This window comes from Macadamia integrifolia, chromosome 13 (genome assembly GCF_013358625.1).
Source record: "Macadamia integrifolia cultivar HAES 741 chromosome 13, SCU_Mint_v3, whole genome shotgun sequence".
NCBI lineage: Eukaryota > Viridiplantae > Streptophyta > Magnoliopsida > Proteales > Proteaceae > Macadamia > Macadamia integrifolia.
The window spans coordinates 7,304,092-7,320,609 of NC_056569.1; the positions used below are offsets into that span (position 1 = coordinate 7,304,092).

General features: G+C 36.3%; 1 long non-coding RNA gene across 5 annotated transcripts in view; it reads right to left on the reverse strand.

The window, feature by feature from the left end:
* Positions 1 to 12,055: 12,055 nt before the first annotated feature.
* LOC122059896 overlaps positions 12,056 to 16,518 on the reverse strand; it is a 15,657-nt gene continuing 11,194 nt past the window's right edge. For all 5 annotated transcript variants that reach the window (XR_006134143.1, XR_006134144.1, XR_006134141.1 and 2 more), the window contains one exon: positions 12,056 to 12,698. This is a non-coding gene — a long non-coding RNA (uncharacterized LOC122059896). The remainder of the gene's footprint in view (positions 12,699 to 16,518) is intronic.

Sequence of the window (16,518 nt, forward strand, 5' to 3'; positions counted from 1 at the left end):
TTTTTTTTTTTTTTTCTACTTAAATGTTTAAATTGGCAAACAAATTTAACCAATATTTATCTTATTCTGAATTATTTTTAAGGAAAATTTTTATGTAGAATCCCTAAATTTAAATGTAATTAAGTGTAAACCCCTCCTTTTTTAATAATATCGACCCTCACTGTTAATGCAAAAAAGAAGTGAATTTATGCGTAATATTTTTTTCAAAATGGGGAATATATTAGATATTTATTCAAAATGAGGAGATGACATCTAATTATATTTGAAATTAGGGGTGGTATATAAAAATTTTCCCTTTTAAGCACTTTGTGTAATATGTTGGTGTTGAATTAACTATATTTGGAATGCATGATAAGTTGGTAAAACTGAGGCCTGTCTTCTTTTCTAGTTGTAGAATTTGGGACCCCTGTAATGTGCCACATTGTAGAATTCCCCATCTTTCCTTCAACAATTTGTATTTATTTTGATTGATCAAAAAAGTTTTTCTCTTAAACCGAGAATTTCATAAAGCTTTAAAATATAATATATTTGAAATAATCATTAAATGCTTTTAAAAATTCAGCCCTTCTAACCATAAGATTCAGACCCCTTCTAACTTGCCACATTGCAAATGTAAATATGCAACTAAAACTATCATTTACCCCACTCCCCCACACCCCGCAAAAAAAAAAAAAAAGGTTCTATTATTTTTGTTGCGGCTTCCCTTCTCTTTGTCATCTTTGTCCTACTAATATTTATTTTGGGAGAGTGTTATCTATCCGGGAGTGGAGCTCCAACACTTGCCTGAGACCTAATCAACGTGCTTTTCTGATTCAGTGGGGGCAGGGAAGTTAATTATAGAGAGGCCAAGAGAGATAGAAACAAGGGCAAAGTTTTGGGAGCCTCGTTCCTAGACAGAAAACTTTCTTTCATTTATTTGGGGGAAATGTATTTTGTAGAGAAGTATGGCCTCTGCGCCCAAATATATAGGGAAAAATGACCAGTTGTACCCCCCATAAAATGAAAAATGACACTTTTGTAGATACTTTCTCATGCGTTCTATTGATCCTAGTGCACACATAGCAACTGCATGTCCTGAGACAGCTCCCTCCCTCTATTTGGGAGAAAAGACACTTCCAAGCTACATAGCATACTCTAGTACCTCATTGTGTCTATCATTTTCATCATCTTTTATAAAATGACATATCTACTCTCTATTATGGAAGGAGAGATATAAAAAGGGAAGCACTAGCATACACTACACAAAAAGGATAGAAAATTCGAACCAACTTTTTTTTACTCTTAAATGGTCAAATGAGGAAAGGGAACACCTTCAAAGAACAAGAGCTCGTTAAGTCTACTTGTGCACAGAATATTGGCCTCATCTAGTTTATCATCCAAAGGAGCTTTAGAAAAAAGGGTTTTTCTTTGCATTACCATGGTTGGTCTAATCGATTTTAGGATCAAGACAATTAAGTTGTTAGCTTGACATCTAGGGATGTAAATAGATATTCAAAAATTCGTATTCAATCTGTACTCGGATCTGTCTTGGGGTTTTCAAATCTGGATTTTGATTTTCAAACAATATCCAAATCGGTCTGAAAGATAATCGGATCTAAATTGAGATATATCCATTTCGGATCGGATAATATCCAGCTATTAGTGTATCCAATTGTAAAATATGATTAATTTAATACTTTTTAAAAGCATATGATACATTACTATATTACCCTTATTATAAACACATGTATAAGTATATTCTGGTAATGTATCTAATCCTAAAGGATTAGGATCCTATCCAACACCAATGACCAATCTAAAGGCTGAAAAGGCTTGGACACACATCCTCAGGTGTTGGCAGGTGTTAGAATGTGTGACCAAGCCCCTACAACTCTTGAATGATCATTGGAGGGGCGTTGGAGGGTGCAGTTGTTGCAGAGGAGCCTAATCTAATCCTAAAGTCCTAACCCCAATATCCATAACCCTAATGAGTAGTACAACAGATTATTTCCAATGAAATTGATAATTGGAGTCAGAATTCCATAATGATGATCAGATTGGTTTACTAATCTGATAGTTTATCAGATCGGATAATATCCGAATATTCGATAAACTCCCGGATTTAGATATGATATTAGTTTTAAAAATCCCATCGAATATCAAATCCGATTTGGATATGTCATTCAGTATACAGATATGGATTTGGATAGTAATGCTGAATTCAATCCGTTTGTATCCCTATATATTGACACCAGAGGTATAAAATAAATAAATAACCTTGAACCTTAGAGTGATGGAGATTAGACTCAGACAAAGACACACAGTCCTTTACCCATGCACACTTATTTAGCTTTACTCTTAGAAAAATGTTATATAGCTTTGAGACGTTAATTCTAGCATTCACCCTCAAAACCCCAAGGATTGGTTCAATGATGATTTGATCTAAGTCACGGTGCCTCGAAAAGCGTATGAAATGGGATTGAATCACCTTGATAATACGTTTGAGATCAATATAATAGGATCAATATAATTTTTCGATTAATCCCGCTAATGATCCAGTCCAGCAATTATGGGATCAATTGGACCCATGGTTTTAAGTATCTCCGATACCGATACGTATCTTAAATTTAACCGACCGATACGATACACATCAATACGATACATAAAATTTTTAAAATCCTTTCGTATCGATATATATCCTACAATACATATCGATATGCATCAATACACCACCAATACACATCGATACGATACGATATGCCTCGATACAACTATGAAAATTATAAAATTGAGGTAAAATGTACGTTTCGGTATGTATTGGTACGTATCGGTATGTATCAATCGGTACGTATCGGTATATATCGGCATGTATCGGTGAGTATCAATATATATCGATATGTATCGGTGAGTATCAATACGTATCGGTGAGTATCGGTATGTACCGATACAGTGCGCTATGGTCTTATAATGGCCAATATGGGTAATTTTTCAGAAAAACACGATTTTTTTAAAGGTTTTTGTTCCAAAGTTGCTGTCAGCCATATTTCTCTCTAACTAAAGTGAAAATCAAGGTTGGGAACAAGGATTTTACATTTATGGGACAACTACAAACCTTGAATTCTTAGTACGATATCCTCAATTTAGTGTTTATGCATAATACATGTTATCAATAGCTTTTTTTAACAAACTCTTTATGCAAAAGTGTTTAAAAAAATGTTTCCTATCTATTTATGTGTGTATCTTTAGCGTATCTTAGTGTATCTCCGATACGATACGATACTCTCCGATACATATCTTAATTTTGATCGATCGATACCGATACTTTAATCCTTATTTGGACCCGAGAGAATAGTCAGGTCAAACCTTGGAAACCTTCGTTAAAATAGGTTTTTTATTTTTTTATTTTTTTCTCTTTTAACCAAGATGTCCAGGCTAACTTACGCATACCTCAACTAATTCTTGAGTTCTTGAGGAGACCAACACAACAACCCACCACCAATTAAAATAATATTCAAAGTCTTCGATACTTCCAAGAGATAACTATAGCTCTTCGGTACTTCCAAGAGAGAGCTATGAAAATGTGTATGTTCTCAAGTTAACATCAATTCTAACCGTTGTTTCATCACCTAATAGCCTTGGCCAATCCCATTCCATTGTCCACTTGTTTGTCAACTTAGGTGTCTGCCAACACCCACATTTGATGTGAAGAATTAGGTCGCCAACCATGGAGGACTTTTATCATGGCCTTATGTGCCTGAAATTGACATAAATATTAAATTATAGAGTGAAGTGTCATTGCAACTTTGTTTATACTTAAATCACTAAATCTAAATCTGATTAAGGACTCAATGAAAATGATTCTCCCCTTTAAAACATTTATGAGCATGAAAATTGGGCACTTGTTCCCTCTAATTTAAGTTTGTGATTCAATCCTGATGGAGTGGTTTATTAAATAATATTTTCAAAATTAAAGATCAGAATTAAAATTAAGAGCCTTGACTTTCTTTTTTTTTTTCTAAATCAACCATCTGTCCTTTAGTGGTGGAGGGATCAAGTGTGACATCCACTAACCATCTGTTCTTTATTGATGGAGGGATCAAGTATGACATTCGCTTTCTTGGAGTTAGCTCCTCAATCAATGGGAGGATTAAAATAGGAAAAACATAGAGATTTTTCCCAGAGGAGAAAGAAAGAGATGAACATAGATCTTGGCCATACCCAGCCTTTTCCTCTCTTTTATTTATAAAATTAGGTTAATGAAGCGGCTATATTCATCAAAAAAGGTTTGCTTACTAACATTGGTGGATGCTCAAACAGGTGCTCTTGCTTATTGCCTTACTCAAAATGGTGATGCTTTTTCTAAGAACTGAAAATGAATTCAAAGTTTAAAGCTTTCTTCTGGAGACTTGCCCACAATCGCATCCCTACAAAAGACAAATTGATTAGATGGGTGAACATGGATCCCATCTGCAGTTTGTGCCACAACTTAAGTGAGACTACAGGTTACCTTTTTCTTAATTGTGATGTTACGAGAAGGATTTGGGCGGCTGGTCCGCTAGGACTAAGAACTGATTCTTTGAATAATTTGTGTTTTCAGTCTGTGATCATGTATTTCTTTCATGAGGTCTCTAGGGATTCATTAACTCACTTCTTTAATTTATTCATATTAACGTGTTACTACATTTGGCATCATCGGAATCAAGTTAATTTTCACCATCAAAATCCCAATCCTTCGCTTATTATCAAACAGGTAGATTTCCGGACCCCTTTTCTCCACCCAATTTTTGACACTAGCGATAGCAATTTAAAGACTAAATTGTCAAACACCCACCGAGACCCTATACTTTTTACAAAAAAAGGGTGTGTTCTTTGTTGCACAGGGATCTATCACCCCAAAAAACAAATTGCAGGTTGAGCTTTGGCCTTTATTAAACATGGAATAGCCATTTATTTCAAGCTGACTATATGTTGACAGGAAGTGGAACGGAGGCAGCAACTTGAGCTCTTCTCTCCACGGATGGGCAAAGGCTACTGGAGATGGATGGAAGTAGAAAAAAATTTGACTGATATCAGACATATTGATAGATTTTGGGGAAGTAAAACTGCCACACAATGGCTTTGGACCTCAATCCCTCTTCTTATAATTACTAGGATGTCTGTAAATAGAACTATGTTATGTATTAAACAGGACACAAACTTCATATTAGTACTCAAACAAGGAGCTCTAGAAGCCATGTATAGGAAATTAGTAATCAGAGAATTTGGTAATATATTAACTACTGTTTAATCTATTTATACTTTTATTTCATCAAAAAAAAAGAAATGAAAGTCATCGGCCACAAACTTATATATTGTTATTTTGAAAGAGGTCACTTGGCTTGGCAACCCAACTCAAAACTACATAGGGAAAAAGGTTTTTGTGGGGGCACTGTGGGATATGATCGAGCCACCCCCATGAAATGGAAAATAATATCCCTATAGTCGTTGCATACGTGCAAAAATTGCCCTCTTCCATAAGAAACACTTCCCCATCTAAATAATACAGGATTTCTCATTGTCTGGAATAGATACTCCTGTATTTACCCTTCCAAATATTAAAAGAAAATGCTGATATGTATTTACTATTTAGTGAACTTGTGCATAAGTTTTTAAGATTTTCCTTTACTTTTTTTTTTTTCTAATGGAAAAGGAAATTCATCAATGCCTGGATTGGCTATGTTAAAGTTAAAGCAATTGTTCATAAACCTATGGGCCAAACAAACCACAAGAAATATCACATCGTTGTTAGGCCTAGGCCAACATGGTATTAGCGGTAATGTATAACGAACATCCAAAGGAAGCGACACTACACTCGAAGGCTACAAGGTGATACTGCTTTTAAAAAATAATTGTTCCAAATCCTTTTGAGGTACAGTTACTCCATATTTCTCCAATGCTCCAACCATCCAGCTTTGCTTCATTTAATCCAAGAAAAAGGCCTCTCTGCACTGGCCTAAATAATTTTTCCTGTTAGTAAAATATTAGCAGATAATGAGACAAATCTCCCATTATGAACGATATAAAATGCCCATCATGAGGTATTATTGATTTTATCAAATATGCTTATATGGACTAAAATAGGAAAATTTAGTCCACTAGCTGACTCGTGATAGTGGAACCATAAATATCACTTCTTGTTGTGCAGGGTGGCACAACTGAGCTGTCCACTAGCTTACTGGTGATACAATTGAGTAGAGTTTGGTCTGGTTTGGCCTTTTTGAAAGTAATGTTGTACACGACAACAATGCCTTCCTAACTAGGGAATCAGCCAACATGTTCATCTCCCTAGAAAAAGAAGACAGCAAACCAGGTTAACAGGAACCTACGGACAAACTGGCACACACAGCGAACGAGGAACAGAGAGAACTCTGTTTGTCCTATCAACTAGAATGTGAGGATTCTTGGTTGAAAGCTTAAGTGTAGGACATTGGAAGAGCTCCATTCAAAATTCAATGACAAAGATGAACTTTTCATGTGGAGTTACATCACCAATTTGAACACATACTAAATATTTCTTGGAGAGTGAAGTGTTTGACACCCAGCATCAAATTAGTAGATTCTCATTTTGTAGAACACCCTTCAACTCCTCTAATTTCCACATGAACTTGCTATAGTGGACCACCTTATCTCCAATCCTGTAACTGAAGTAAAGAGGCTGGAATGCAAAAGCCAAGCCTTTTTAAGGGCTCTATTTATAAGGATTAACTAAAATATATTCTGAAAGCATCATAAAAAGTGAGATATACAAAACTGCTATGGAGAGTAGGAACCATCCAGGTTGCTGTCATGGCTTACCAGTTCTTCTGCCAAGAAATTCTATAGGAAGGAGCAACTTGATCAGGTTTATATTTTGACCTATTAAACTTTGTGAAGATCTGGGAGGGGAATTTAGTTATCTTGAGATATGGTAGAGCAGAACTGTATCAAAGAAGGTAGCAAGTTTGTGAGCTCTGACACAAATTACATATCCTGTTTGTGCAACTGATCATGATAAACTCACCTCAGTTACTCCTGAGAGCCTCTGGCAGTAAACATTTAATCCAGGAACAAGAGTGTGTACTTTGAATGTGAGTATCCATCAAATGGAAAAAGTTTGAAGCAATCTGATAACCCAGGTAGTCATAATGGATCTAATCATTCTCGTTATCCAATACCATTAATACTACCTGATGAGATGATGCAAACTCCTGAAACAACTTATCTAGTAAGCCTAGAGAATCATGAAAAATTGGAAAAATGCTCATCAGATCAGGTCCCATTATGTCTATACAGTTCTCAATCCTGTTGGGAACTACTCAGTGGAAGGGACTAAAAAAAACAGTAATACTTGTCAACAAACTGGTCAGCCAAGAGATTATTTTGAGAAGAGTGGACATGCATCTCCGTGTGCATCAGTAAGTCAGAAATGCTCCATGAAGGAGCAGCTACAGTTGGCAAAGACTTCAAGCTGGATGTAAGCTTGGCTCACTGGTTGGAAAGAGGTTTGATCATTATAACCAAACATGATCCCATGGCATCTAATGGAAAAGGAGGCCTTTTTCAACAATCAAACATTCAAAGGGTATACTTATCTGATCATAATTTCCTAATCTTATAACATGGTAGGCTGGCAACGAGATGGTAAAGTACTAACTTAGGTGGTCTAGGAAACATTGCAATTGTTTCAGCAATCCCACAAGACAATTCAAGTCAATCTTACCCAAGAGTTCAGATAAATTCATAGAAAACAAACTGACTATTGACATCACAAGCATTCTGAGATGGCATAATCTTATATTCTTAGCAAAAAATCATTTGTAATTTTGTATTAAAGAAAGAAACAAATAAAAAAAAGATATTACAACGACAAACTGGACAGAGCCAGAAACTCCAACAAACAAGTTCAGCTAAGCTGGACAGAGCCAGACAGCATAATCTTATTATGAACAACAATTATTTAGAACTTTATTGCTCTACCAAATGCAAGATAAATGTAAAAGTAATTGTATAACTAAATTAACATTACACCAATCATTTTATTCATTAAAGTAAACAAATACAAAACCTATTAAGTTTTCAAGGACCAACAACACAAGGCTATGTTTGGAATGCAACAGACAATAGAAAAGAAAAACAAAATAAGAAAAAAGTAACAATGAGTTCATGTGTCTTTCTCTCTCTCTCTTCTATTTCAAAATTTTTATTTTCTTCTCTTGCATTCCCAGAATTGGAAAACTACAGCCATGGAATTTTATTTTCTTTTTTTCTTTTTTTTCAAGTTTCTTAGACACAAAGCACTAATGAATACTGATGTAGTAGCATTTGCTTTATTTCCTCATGTGCAACCTCACTCCATCTTTTTGTCATCAGATGCAATGCCAGCAATTAATGTTATGTAGTAGCTTCAATGAAAGGGTGAAACTTGTTTTTGGTGGCCTTCTCAATAGAGCCGAACTATGGAGAGAACTGCAAGAAATATAGAATAACAAGCCCTATGTTGGTCTCCCCCCCCCCCCAATGGAAAGGACCACCCAGCCCCTCCCATCCCAGCCCACCTATTGGTCAAGGCTGCTTACTTACCTGGAGTGGGCGGCATGCCCAACCTCTGCCCATTGAACTAATAGGTGTACCCAATACACTAGGCTCCCACCATTGTTGTGTCTGGGGAGGGTCATAATGCACGCAGCCTAACCCCTGCTTAGTGGAGAGGCTGTTTCTCCCTTTGAACTAATATAAATCTAATTTCCATTGAGACAAGCGGATAAACCTTATAGTTTTTTATGCTATGAGGACGCTTTAAAGTTTTTATTTTAATGAGAGATAAAAGCAAGATAATTTTATTTTTTTGTGCAACCAACATTTCAGCATGGTACAAGTGTACAACAACCACTGAAACTAATCTCCATTTTAAAGTAGTTATCAAGTTAAAGAGCACTGCTGAAACTAATTTTATAGGATACTAGTTGATGAACTTCACAGTTTTCATGCTACAAGAACCCTTTTGAAATAGTTTTTCAAAAAAGACATAAAATAAAATAAAATAAAAAAAAAGTAAGGAACACAATTTCACTATCTTGAAAAATCATGGAAGCCTGAGTACGTGAATTATCACTAAGCATGGTACAAGGACCATGCGGAACGCATGAAACCAGTTTCCATGGAAACAATCTGATAAACTCTCTACACTTCTTAATTAGTTTTCTAAATGGGAAAAAGAAGGAAAGTAATTTCTCTTTTGTGTGCAACCAGGGTTACCTGAGTAGTTTAATTTCACTTCAGCATGGTGATTTGTATTTTAAGTTTGCACAATTAGCATAGAACAAAGGACTGGAAACAAAGCATTCACAGAATCGAAAACATTACAGGCATGGAAGAAGGTCATTTGTTTTTTTCACGTTTCTTCAACGTACATATAATCTTTACCTTTTCCCTGGAAGCAAAATTCAACATTAAGAGAACAACCACTCATAAGTCATCTATTCATCACATAATGACATAATTGAAAGCTTCACTTGCAAAATCATATTTATCCCACAACCTTCTAAACATGATATGTAAGTCTTAAAAGTGCCAAAATAACAAATCCAAGCACATTTAAATAAAGCTACAAAGGTATTTTATATATAAGAAGCCCTAATACTCTAAAGTGAAAATTTGTAGTTAGCCGTCTCATACAGATTAGCATGCCTTCTAAAAATTAGAACTAGCTTAAAATGTACTTACTAGTAGATCCTGAGAAAAACTAGAGGCAATCCTTACGACCAAACCTTTCAACCTTGGCAAGTACAGTTACAGAGGAAATTACAACATGTGCTTTTACAACGATTTGCTTGAAACAATGCCGTTCATGTGATTAATACAATGACATCTATTAGCCTTAATAAATGTTAACTTCTTTACCTGCTGCAGTTCGACATCAGCTACATAACTAGAACGGAAGTCCACAGACCTGTCTACAAATAATATTACTCTGCCATTTCCAAGGTTACCAATTGGTACATAATTCTTCCAATCCTTGTAAACGAACATTTCAAATTGAATATTGATGCAGTGTCGTTTAATCCATTCTTTCTTATAAAAGTCCTCCAGAACCCATACTTTACCATGATCACTACAAACTGTCACAAATGATAAAACCCCTCCATAATCCATTAGGTAACGATCTCTTTCATTATAATACGGGAATTTGATTTTATGAGAAGTTTCATCAGCAGCAGGGTCTATGGAAAACAAGAATTCTCGATGACCTTCAGTTATCAGGGAATGCACAAAAATCTTGATAGATATGGATTCTTCATTATATTTCAAAGCAACTGAAGCCCATTGATTTGTCTCCATTCGTTAGAACCATGAGTATCTTTAAAACAGTGGAGTACTTGTATCAAACATCTGGCAGACAATCTTGTGTACTCTCTTGTTTGAGGAATATATGTGAATCCAAACGCATTATCTAGTAAACAGCGTAAGCGTACAGGCATTTCTATCGCTTTTCTAGTGAGAAAGGTTCCCTACCGATAAATCTTCAAGTTTTGGGAAGTCTTGCAACAGGACAAGGTTATTGCAGGAAGCATGTAATGGCTTCTTAAGACACATATTCAAATCCTGAACAATGACCTCCCCTCTTTTCATCTTTCAAAAGCCCAATCCATAAGAATCATAGAGTAGGGTTTGAAGCATGATAGCAGGTACTGCATAAGAGAGGTTGGAATTAGCAAAATGAGGATCAAATATCAGGTTATACCATTGCTTACATACCACCATTAAATTGTACAAAGAATCAGTTTCAGGTCGCTTAAGGATGTTGAAGATGATATTCTCGTCAATTTTTTTCTAAATCAAGAGCAGATATCTTTATCTTTCTCTTCCTCCTAATCTTTGTCATCCCAAATGGTTGAATCACAAAATAAGGACCTATTCTGTCCAGCAAAGTATCAATTATCCCAAACAAACAAAGGTTCAAGTACATCACAAGAAAATGAGGAAAAGAATAAAAAAATGAAACTGCGGAGATTAGGAAATCCAAATTTCAATTTGAAATCTGATTCGGAATCAATGATAACGTTCCTTGAGAATTCTAAAGTAGAAATCTCTTACCTAATGTTTTGGCACAACTGCTAAAACTATCAAAGGTTCAAGAATGTCAGCCAATAAAAAAGCAAGAAATGAAACTGCTCATCTAAGGAAATCCAGATTAATGTGATTTACAATCAACAGTAATGTTACACTGAGAATGCTGAAGTAGAAAACTCTTACCTAGGGTTTGGTCACAACTGTTCAATCAATTGAAGAAACTGAAAGTGAAGAAAGTTACATAGAATCTGAATAGAAAAGCTCCAATCAATCTTTTTTCGTGAACTCTGAACTGATGGAAAACTGAAGTCTACTTACTTTGTCGCAAGAAACTTGCAAAATAAGCTGTGTGTTTCTCAAATAACTTGTGGAAGCAGCTTCGTTAATTTTGTGTGTGTGTGTGTGACTCCTTGAGTGTTGTAATAGGGATTATTGTTGTACTGCAGATTGCTTTCTCTATAGGTCTTTTCCATTACCAGCATTTCCTCCAGCTCCATTTGGTTGCAAGGGGAGTGAAATTTTCAAACTTAAAATGAAAATTTTGTAACTATTACCCCATGTGACTATATCACTAACTCCAATTATTCCATAATTAGTTATTAAATTTCACTTTACTTCATCTAAAACCTTTTGCTATAAAATGTAATGTAAAATGTATCATTACTGAATGTGGTAAGAGATTTAAGTAGTTTATATAACCACATGGGATAATGATTACAAAATTTCTTAAGTTTGAAAACTTCACTCCCCTTCCCTTTAAATTTCCCTTGCAACCAAACATGGTCTCCATAACATATGGGTATGCTTTCACATTGTGCTTTTGATTGCTTCCTCACGGCACAATTAGATGGAAGGAAATCTAATGGAATTTTATATTTATTACATTTTCTGATTCAAGAAAAAAACATTCCAAAGAGTCCAATGTAGGGGAACCTTGCACCTAGCTACCAGCCTGGGTTAGTGATGTCAAGATATCAACTCAATTAGATGACAATGAAGGACAACCTTTCAGGAAATTCCAGTTCCAAAAAATTAAGAAGAAAACTTCTAGAGATTCACTCCATCTCATTCATGAGGTTTACATCATTAGAAAGGTAAGTTTCCTTCCAAGTGAGACACATTAATCAGTAATTTAATATGCCTTCGGTGTATAATTGTTGTCCACAGATACCTGTGTGAGTTTCCTCCTCTATGAAGGTTTCATGTACACGAAATGGCCGGTAGTGAACTCCTTGTAGAAGAATTCAAAAGAGCTAAGTGAGAGACTTGGTAGTTGGTACACACACCACAAGAGGTTTGCTTCATGTGACCCACTGTTGCCTGATAGGGAGTGATCAAAGGGTCCACTACTAACTCCAAAGCCATAGGAAGCTTCTATGGTGCTGAAGAGAGTCGCAAAAATCTCGGTCCGAATGGTTGTGGGAGAAGAGGCCAGTAGAAGAGCTTCTAATGGAAGTTTCTGCGAGGGGATCTGTTCATAAGTAGGGGTCCTATTGGGAATTGCTTCTTGTCCTCGGCTGGGGGAAGTATCCCTATGATAGGGTCCAAGGTGTCTACCAAAAGAGGGTCAGACACAAGAAGGGATGCAACCTCATTTCCTGGTTTGAGTAGTTGATCAAGTATTCATAGAGCTGAAATTTATAAACATCATACCAAACTTCACATTAAAATATATGCAAAGCCAGAATGAATAGTCACAAATAAAAGACATCAGAATTCATAATTGACACGAAAACACAAAAGGAAAAGAAAAGTTGCGAGAATTCTGAGGATGAGCCATAGTGTGGCATGATGTAGTAAAACGTATTGCTGTTCCAACTCCTGAGATTATAGAATTCAATAAAGCAGATTATTACCCTACAAGGAAGATTTCCCAGCCAATGTAGGGGCTAAAAACCAAGTACCTATTATGTTTTCATCTCTCCGTCCCTAGAGTTTCTTTAGAGACTATAAATGCAAGGGACAAAAACCTAGCACTAACCTGGCTAATATGTGAACTATTTGAACATTCCATGTGATTAAAAATAGAAGAGAGGACCTCCATATTTGGGAATGATTTCTTGAAGATGAAAGTACCTGTTGGGAGGACTTCCATCCCTCCAATTGGCTTTCCACCAGTTTCTTACCTATTGCCACTAACCTGTATGAGAGAATCCATAATTTCATGAAATTGAAGATATCAAGATTCAAGACGACAATCCAGATTCGGCAACCATTTTTTCAATGATATCCAGTTCCCTTGGACGCACCATGGTCCCTCTGTTATAGCTTGCTGGACATTAAAGGGTGGTGGAGTCTGATTAGGTTGGTTCCATAGGGTTGGGGTCCACCTGCGCGGCATGGTTTGAAGTATCTTTGATACCGATACGATACCCCCCGATATGTATCTTAAATTTAGCCGACCGATACGATACATGGAATTCTTAAAATCCTTTCGTATTGATATGCATCCGTACACCACCGATACACATCGATACGATACGATACGACATGCACCGATACGACTCTATGGAAAATATAAAATCAAGGTGAAATGTACGTTTTGGTATGTATCGGTACATATCAATGAGTATCGGTATGTATCGGTACATATCGGTGAGTATCGGTATGTACCGATACAGTGCTACGGTCATATAATGGCCAAGATGGGTAATTTTTCAGAAAAACATGATTTTTTGAGGGATTTTTGTTTCAAAGTTGTTGCCAGCCATATTTCTCTCTAACTAAAGTGGAAATCAAGGTTGGGAACAAGGATTTTTCATTTATGGAACAACTACAAACCTTGAATTCTTAGTGCGATACCCTCAATTTAGTGTTTATGCATAATACATGTTATCAATAGTTTTTTTTTAACAAATTCTTTATGCAAAAGTGTCTAAAAAAATGTTTCCTATTCATTTATGTGTGTATCTTAGCGTATCTCCGATATGATACGATACCCTCCAATACGTATCTTAATTTTGGCTGACTGATACGGCGACCGATACCGATACTTTAATCCTTGCACTGCACCCTCATCAAATAATCTCACAGCCTCTAGGGGGGCTTTGAGCTATTATCATTTCCATCACTATTAGCTCCCATCTAGAGTCTAGGCTATCATGGAGTTCCACTTCTAAATCAACTAGTTCATCTGGGGAGGGGGGATTCAGAGACCTCAACAAGTCTTCTTCGAATGGTTAATCAGGATGTTTCATCTTCTTCAAATGTTTCAACAGGAGGCTTTATTAACACAGTATCAAGCAGAACAACCTCGAGGTTGTGGGGAGTATGAAAGGGGGAGAAAGAAGACAGCCACAAAGTTACTTGGAACCTACAGACGAACTGGAAAATTCAGCGAAGGAGGGCCAGAGAGATTGTTATCCCATCGACTAGAAAGTGGAGATTCTGGTTTGAGAGCTTAGGTGTAGGACATAAGAAGAGCACCATACAAACTCAATGAAGAAGATAAACTTTTTATGCAGAGTTACATTACCAATATGAATACATACCATAAACTTAATTTCACTAATTCATCCTATAAATCTCTTCTAACATTGGAGAATGAAGTGTTTGACACACAGTATCCGAATAAGTAGATTCTCATTTTCCCAGTAGCTGCATAACTTCTGAACACTCTTCAACTCCTTTTACGTAAGTGAACCTCTATGGTTTAAAGCATTGGCTCTGTATGATTGCTGAAGTGGACAACTTGATCTCCACTCCTGTAACTGCAGTAAAGAGGTTGGAAATGCAAAAGCCAAGGCTTTTAAGGGGTCCTTTTATGAGGATTTAACTTAAATCTATTCAAAAAGCATCAGAGAAAGTGAAAAATTAACAAAATTGTGATGGAGAGTAGGAGCCTTCCAGGTTGCATCATGGCTTCCCAGTTCTACTGTCAAGAAGCTCTCCTGGAAGGAGCAACCTCATCAGGTTTCCATTTCCCCTACTAAACTTTGTGAAGATCTAGGAGGAGAATTGGGTTATCTTAGGCACAAGCCTAGCAGGTCGTGTTTGTCTCTTTTGTAAACTACTTCTCTGTCATCTTTCACAACTAGGTACATTGAGGAATTGTTTGATAAGCAATGAAACTGGCCTACGATTAAGGGTTGTCATGATAAGGTGAGCATTGCCATCATATGCCTAAGTTGATTGACTGCTACCATCCAATATCTTTAATTCCTCTGAGTGTTCAGGATAGGGAGAGGAAAAATAAAAGAGAAACATAAAAGGCTTTAGTTGGTTGCAAAGGGAATTGAAGGGAAGGGAAGTGAAAATTTCAAACCTAACAAAAGAAACTTTTGTAATCATTAGTAATGTTGATATGGGCCCCGCCATATGGGTGAGCAGCCCATAAGTCAAGATGAAGACAATGTCTTCGTCCTCTTAAATGAGAAGAAGACAAAACCTCAACTCACACTATTCATGCACTATAGTGCATTTAATCAAAGAAAGATAAGAAAAAAGAAGAGAGGGGGCACCGGCCATGGCCGGCACTGCCCTCCACCTACCATATTGAAAAAGGGGGAGGCCCAGGCGGCTATGGCACCGAACACGGCACATTAAATGTGCCAAACAACTCATGGCTTCTACTATAAATAGAGGGAGCTAGAAGCTCTTTGTAGACATCCAAACACAACGGGTTCAGGAGAACAGGAGGAGGAAGGATAAGCCCCCTGTACTCATTTGTAGTATCTCTTGTTTCTGGTATTGGTTGTTCCTATGAGTAGGAATTCAGGGAGAGAGATATTTTGTAGAAAGCAATAAGTGTATTTGGGTTTTGGGTATTGAGAGAGTGGATTATCACCATTTTTATGTTGTTCACATCATAGCATAGTTATTAAGGCGGTAAGGCGACGGAGGCGTTTGAGGGTCTTTTAGAGTGCCTTAATGATAAGGCGGGCATAAAGCGTCGCCTTATTGACTAAAGTGTTCCTGTGTGATTTTTTTATAAAACCATTCTATTTGACTCAAATCCTAGTTGAATCCTATTACTCATATGCTAAATAAATATTAAAGGTTCATACTTCATACCAATGCATTATATCAGTGTAAAATTGATTGGGGGGTTTATACATTATACATACATATAACTTTTTTAAAAAAGAAGAGATAAGTACAGAGCTCACCGTAGTCTTCAACAGAGTGAAGAACAGAAGAAAAAAAATCAGGTACTTTGTACGAAGAACAGAAGAAGAATGAAGAAGAAAGAAGGAAAAAAAAAAGACAGGTATAGAGTTAAGTTAACCGGCGGTTGAAGAAGAGTGAAGAAATGAAGTACAGAAGAAAGAAAAAAAAAGAAAAAAAGGTACCGTATGATGAACAGAAGAAGAAAGAAGAGAAAAAAAAAAAAAGGGTACAGAGCTCATCGAGGTTGAAGAAGAGAAGAGTGAAGAACAGAATTTAAAAGAAAAAGAAAAAAGAAGGTACCGTATGAAGAAGTAAAGAAGTGAAGAACAGAAGAAGAAACAA